The following is a 6,818-nucleotide window of genomic DNA, read 5'->3' as shown; positions in this document are numbered from 1 at the left end:
ACACACACACACACACACACACACACACACACAATTTAGAAGCCCAGAATTTTTCTTAGGAGCAATAGGAAGCTACTTAAGCAGAGTAGTGACACGGTGACATTTCCACTGCAGAAGGTCATTCTGCCTGCCATATGGAAAATGGCTAGGAGGGGAGGAAACTGAGGTTGAGAGAGCAGCTGCGAGGCTGCTGCCAGAGGCCAGGGAATCTTGTCCCTGTGGCCTACATTAAGTTGTGGCAGATGGCAATGGCAGGGATCCCAAACATACTTTTTGTGGTGCTGGGGATAGCACCAAAGACCTTGTGCGTGGTGCTGGGTAAGTGCTCTGCCATTGAGCTCCACATGTCATTTCAAAGAGGGTCTTCAAGACATCCCTTTGTACCATTCTACTAAAACATTTTTTTAAAAATTGTGTAAGTGGAAGTACGGGCTGGATTCACTTCTCTCACCTCTCCACACGGAAGTGGCCTACCCACTGGGAACCTATTAACGAGCACCACCAAATGCTCAGGGAAAGCTGCTGCAGTCGGTTCCTACAGGGAAGTCTGCCTCGTTTCTGTAACTGAAACCTAACTTTTAGAAGGCCAAGGCTGTGGTGCAAGATGACTCTGTCAGGAAAGGAAGACATCAGCTCATGAAGGTCAGTCACAATAAGGACTTTTGTCTTTTATCTAAAAAGCAATGCAAAGACATGGAGGGTTCCCGGTACAGAATTGGCACAATCATACATGCATTTTTTTCATATTAAACATACTCTTTAGGGCTGGGGATTTAGCTCAGTGGTTCCGCTACCTTCGATCCCCAGTACAAAAAAAAAACAAAACAAAAAACTCCAAAATGTCGTTTTGGCGGAGGGGAGGTGCTCGGAATTGAACCCAGGGCTTCATGCATGCTAAGCATGTGTGCTACCACTGAGCTACATTCCTAGCTCCAATACCCTTTTAATGAAAATTTCAACACTCTTAAAAGTATAGATAATAAGGACAAATCACCATATGTACATTTCCCCAATTAACAGCAATTTATATTTACCATACTTGATTCATCTATAATTTTTCTCATCTATCTATCTATTTTTTTTTGAGACAGGGTCTCACTATGTAGTTGAGACTGACTTGGAACTCACTGTGTACCCCAGCCTGGTCTCAAACTCACAGTGATCCTCCTGCCTCAGCCTCCCGAGTGCTGGGATTACAGGCCTGTGCCACCACACCCACCTATCTATCTATCTGTCTATCCATCTATCTATCTCTCTATCTATCTTTCCTATGCTGGCCTCAAACTCATGACCTTCTTGCCTCAGTCTCCCTAAGAGCTGAAATTACAGAACTTGCCACTGCACCCAGCTTTTCTATTTATTTATATTTCTATGGTATTGGGGATCAAACCAAGGGCCCTCACATGAAGCTACATCCCCAGCCCTTTTTTATTTTTATTTTGAGACAAAGTCTCACTAAATTGCCCAAGCTAGGGTCAAACTTATGATCCTTCTGCCTCAACCTCCCAGAGTTCTGGAATTACAAGCATGTGCCACCATATCCAACTTTTTTTTTTTTTTTTTTTTTTTTTTTTTTTTTTGAGACAGAGTCTCAATATGTAGTCCAGGCTGGCTTTGGACTCACTATGTAGCCCAGGCTGTACTCAAACTCATGATCTTCCTGCCTCAGCCTCGCAAATTCTGGGATTACAGGCATGCACACTATGCCCAGCTGTTGCTATTTCTCCTCCCCCTCCTCCTAGTACTCATCCTCGTCCTCATCTTCACCATCCGCCTCCTCCTTTTTCCTCTTCTATGAAGTCTCTGTGTTTTACCAGGCTGGTCTCAAACTCATGGACTCAAAAGATCCTAGACTCAAGCAACCCTCCCGCCTCAGCTTCCCAAGTAGCTGGGGCTAGGGGTGTGCACTACCACATCTGGTTTTTATTCTGTTTTTGTTTGGTTTTTATTAATATATTTGTGATATATATAAAAATTACATTCACCTTGGGGAACTGGTATGTGTATATATCATTTAAATAAGTTGTACTTCGCCTTCTGCTCTCAATTTTCCCTTTTCCCACCATCCCCAGAGCCCCGTCCTATCCCCACAAAGCCTACCTGCCTGTTTCCCCTCATCCCTCATTTATGTTGCTCTTTAAATGGTTTGTATTTGGGGTTTATCATACCATGAGGTATTTAAGCTTGTGCTTCTGATTTGTCTCACTTATATTATGGTCTCAAGGTGCATCCATTTTCCTACTCAAGTTTATCCTTCTTTACAACAGAGTAGTACTCCGTTCGGCATGCATAGCAGATTTTCTTTATCCATTCATATCAGCTACCTCCAAGATTTAGCTGTTATGAGTTGTGCTGTTATAAACATGGATATACAGGTATCACTATAATATGATATGTCTTTAACTCTTTCAGGAAGATACCAAGAAGTGTAGTTGGGTCAAATGGAATTTTTACTTTTAGCTTTTAAGGAATTTAGAGGTTGTATTACATTCCACTGACAATGTAGAAGGCTTCCTTTTTCCACACAACCTTGCCTGTATTTGTTGTATTTTGAGTTTTTGATGATAGTCATTCTTTCTGGAGAAAGAAAGAATTTCAATGTTGTTTTGATTTGCATTTTCTCTAATAGTCAAAGATGTTGAACACATTTTCATGTCCTTATTGGCCATTCTTGTTTCTTTTGAGAAATATCTATTCATCTCAATTTCCCATTTTTTTGATTGAGTCTTATTTGGGGGGTCTAATTTTTAAAGTCCTTTACCTATTCTAGTTATTAGTCCTCTGAGGAGTGATTGGCCAAAATTTTTTCACATGCTATACCTTGTGTCCTTTTACTGTGCAGAAGATTTTTAATTTGATATAATTTCATTTTCTGATTCTTGCTGTTATTTCTTGTGCAATCTGGGTTTGGTTCAGAAAGTTCTGGTCTATGCCTATATCTTCAAGAATTTTACCTACTTTATCTTCCAGCACATTCAGCATTTCTGTTTTTAATATCTAGGTCTTTGATTCATTTTTATTTGATTTTGATAAAAGGTGAGTGATATGGGTCTAGCTTCATTCTTCTGCACGCAGATAAGAAGTTTTACCAAGACATTTGTTAAAGAGACAGTATTCTCTCCATATAACATTGGCCTCTTCATTGGAAATCAGCTGGCTGAAAGTGCCTGGGGTTGGTTCTTTATTCTGTATTCTATCCTGTTGGTTAATATGTCTGTTTTTGTGCCAGTGCCATGTTTTCACTACTGTGGCTTTCTATTATAACTTAAAGTCCAGGATTGTAATGCTTCCTGCCTTGCTCTTGTTGCTCAGGATCACTTTGGATAAATGTTAGAATTATTTTTCTAGTTCTGTGAAAAAATCTGATGGTATTTTAATAGGATTGTTTTAAGTCCTTTTTAATAATGTGATGATGCCAGTTCTGCCTATCCAAAAACAGGAGATGTCTTTCCATTTTCTAGTATCCTCTTCAATCGATTTTCAGAGCTATATAGTTTTTGTTATAGATATCTTTCATTTACTTCTGTAAAATTTTTTTTTTGAGACAGGGTCTCACTGTGTAGTTGAGACTGACCTGGAACTCACTATGTAGCGCGGGCTGGTCTCAAACACAGCGCTCTTCTGTAAAATTTTTTTTTTGAGACAGGGTCTCACTGTGTAGTTGAGACTGACCTGGAACTCACTATGTAGCGCGGGCTGGTCTCAAACTCACAGCGATCCTCCTGCCTCAGCCTCCCAAGTGCTGGGATTACAGGCGTGCACCACCACGCCCGGCTTCTTTTTTAAAATTTTTTATCCTTTAAAATTTTTATTTATTTATTTTTTGGTACCAGGGATTGAACTCTAAAATTTTTATTTTTATTATTAGTACATGTTTGTGGCACATATGAGTACATTCATTGTGGGGAGTTGGTACAATAAACACATCTTCATTCTCTTTTTCATCTTTTTCTCCTCTCCCTTCTCCCTCCCTCCATCTCTTGGTCCCCTCCCTTTTCCAAAAGATCTACTTATCTATTTCTATTAACTTAATTTTTGCTCTTTATTTGTATTTTGATATTCTTCTATGAGAAAAACTATGATATTTAAACTTGTGTCTGATTTATTTCACTTAACATTATGGCCTTATGGTGCATTCATTTTCCTACAACTGACCGAAATTTCTCCTTTTTATGGCAGAGTAGTATCCATTATGTATAAATAGCACGTTTTCATTAGCCATTCATCTGTTGATGGACATTCAGGCCACTTCCAAAATTTAGCTATTATGACTTGTGCTGCTATAAACATGGGTATACAAGTATAATTGTAATATGATATCTTTAACTCTTTTGGGAAGATGCCTAGAAGGGGAACAGCTGGGTTGAATGGAAACGTTTCATTATTTTTAATTGTTTAAACACATTAAAAACTAAAAGTGACAGAAAATAAAGATTGTTGTGCCTTTTTTGTAATGTTGCAGACTTCAAGTTTTTCTGTAGAAGCTTTTTCTGACAAATTTGACTTTAAAGAAGAATGGTAGGGCCAAGCATGGTGGCACACGCCTGTAATCCCAGCACTCGGGAGGCTGAGGCAGGAGGATCACTGAGTTCGAGACCAGCCTGGGGTACATAGTGAGTTCCAGGTCAGTCTCAACTACATAGTGAGACCCTGTCTCAAAAAGCAAAACATTCCCATATATATATGGGAATCTAACCTTGCAATCAGAAAAACTGGGCTAGATTCAAAGCTTGGGTAGAGAGTTTAGTTGAGTAATTATACATCTCACACCTATCATTTTGCATTAGGAAATATTCTGAAGTCTCATTTAATGCTTAGTTAGAATTGAATGCTTGGTTTTAATATTAAAAAGAGTCACATTAATACTGATCCTTTATCTGTCTCCGATGTCATAATTGGGCTCAAAAAAAAAAAAAAACTGACCTTGCACATTCCAAACATGGAAATCATGGAACAAATTGGCTATGTTTTTCAAAGTGGTAGGTAAACTTGTAATTTTAGAAATAAAAATCAGATTTCATACTTTGTACAAGCGTGTTAAATTCCAAGAACAGTGCCGTGTGGTAAAGTTCCGTGGCTTTTTCTTCCCTGGTCAAGTGTGGCTTCCCTGCAACGAGAGCCTGAACTTCACTGAGACGCCCCACAGAGGGGCTACAGTGTGAAACAAAGAGGTCTGCCACGTCCGTATACATACAATGCAGTATTGAAATGGCAAACTTTTTGTCCAATTGATGTGGCTTATAGTGTAGTCCGGGAGGATGGAGAGCACACCAGGAGCCACGGAGACAGAACGAAGGTAAAGCTTACTTAACACCAGCGGACCAGTCCAGTGTTGGGCAAAGGAGGATATAGTCTTTGGGAGGGGTGGGGTTACAGATGAGGCACATTTGACATTGGTTACAGAGTTTGAATATTTGTTAGCATGCAAGTTCAGCTGTGCTATTGGCTTATACACAGTATTAGCAGCAAGCCTATTGAGTAGTTTAAAACAAGAGGTTAGTACTTCATTTACATTCCGGCAGAATGACAAAACTACTTCAGAGACAGACATTCCTGAGATGTGGAAGTTGGCTCAGACATGTCCATGCATGTGAGGCAGGACGGGCCAAACATAATGAATAAAGAAAATTTCAAGTAGGAAATTTCCCTGTAGTAAGTCCAGCTTGAACCATGGAGATAAAATTTCCCTTTCACTATCACCTTTGCATAATTTTTTTGGTATAAAGGACTCATCTAATATAATTCTTGGGGGAGTCCTTGAAGTCCAGTCTATCATTTCTTCACCAGTCTGTATCCTCCTTTGTGATAAATTTCAAAAAAATGGAGACCTTGCAGAAATAACAGCCTCATGGGCTTTCTGCTCTTCATCTAAACAGTTCTGATTTCCCCCAAAATCTTCAACCAGTTCAGACTGACAAAAAACTAAAGACGACATCATAATAATACACATAATCAAAGAGTCCATGCATATCTACATCAAGGGAGTTTGGTGTTCCAAATCCTTCACTAAGTTGAACAAAGAGATCGACATTTTGAAACCTTGAGTCCTCCATTCCAAACTCCCATATAAAGGATAATGCAAAGTAGAAAGCATGGGCATATGGATACCAGCTGTATTGATGTCCATTATCCCTGCCCCATACTCAAGGGAGGAAGCAGTGTTTTAAAAAATGGACACCTTGCTGCCAAAAAGGCATAATGAACAGGTAAACACATTTCTTGAAATATTAATTCTACATCAGTACAATACTTATAAAAATCAGCCATATCTTTCTGTAATGTCCAGGCTTCTGATCTAGACAAGCAGACTTGTAGAGAGAGCTCCTTTAAGGCTGAAGTTCAGTCATATTCCTCCACTAACACATCTCTAACATCCCATCCAGAAAATTCTCGCATCTGCTTGGCATGATCGGCAGAGCTACTAGATTTTCAAAGTTTAATAAATTTCCTTTTGAGGATAGCAAGGCGAAAGGTTCCCCCCCACCTTTTTTTTGTTTTTGTTTTTTGGTCTTGTGGTTTCTCATGGCCATGGCCAACGCTATACAGTTGGGGTTTTTTTTGTTTTTTTAGTATTGGGGTTTGAAACTCGGGCCCTTGCACTTGCAAGGCAGCTGCGAAACCACTGAGCTAAATCCCCCTCCCTAAGGCTATACGATTTTGATTGACAACCATAGCTTTGCTGAGAATAGGACGATGTCCCTATAAAAGTTTGTTGGGAGGGCCGGGATTTAGCTCAGTGACACTATGCCTGCCTTGCAAGGTCCTTAGTTCCATTCCTGGTATTAAAAAAAAAAAAAAAAAAAAGTTCTTTAAGCGGG

At 39.5% G+C, this 6,818-nt stretch overlaps 1 pseudogene; it reads right to left on the bottom strand.

The window, feature by feature from the left end:
* Positions 1-4,997: 4,997 nt before the first annotated feature.
* LOC104875929 overlaps positions 4,998-6,818 on the bottom strand; it is a 2,295-nt pseudogene continuing 474 nt past the window's right edge.

Source organism: Fukomys damarensis, unplaced genomic scaffold (genome assembly GCF_012274545.1).
Source record: "Fukomys damarensis isolate Sample0158 unplaced genomic scaffold, DMR_v1.0_HiC HiC_scaffold_39, whole genome shotgun sequence".
NCBI classification, from domain to species: Eukaryota; Metazoa; Chordata; class Mammalia; order Rodentia; family Bathyergidae; genus Fukomys; species Fukomys damarensis.
This window is presented reverse-complemented; position numbering and strand designations above follow the sequence as displayed.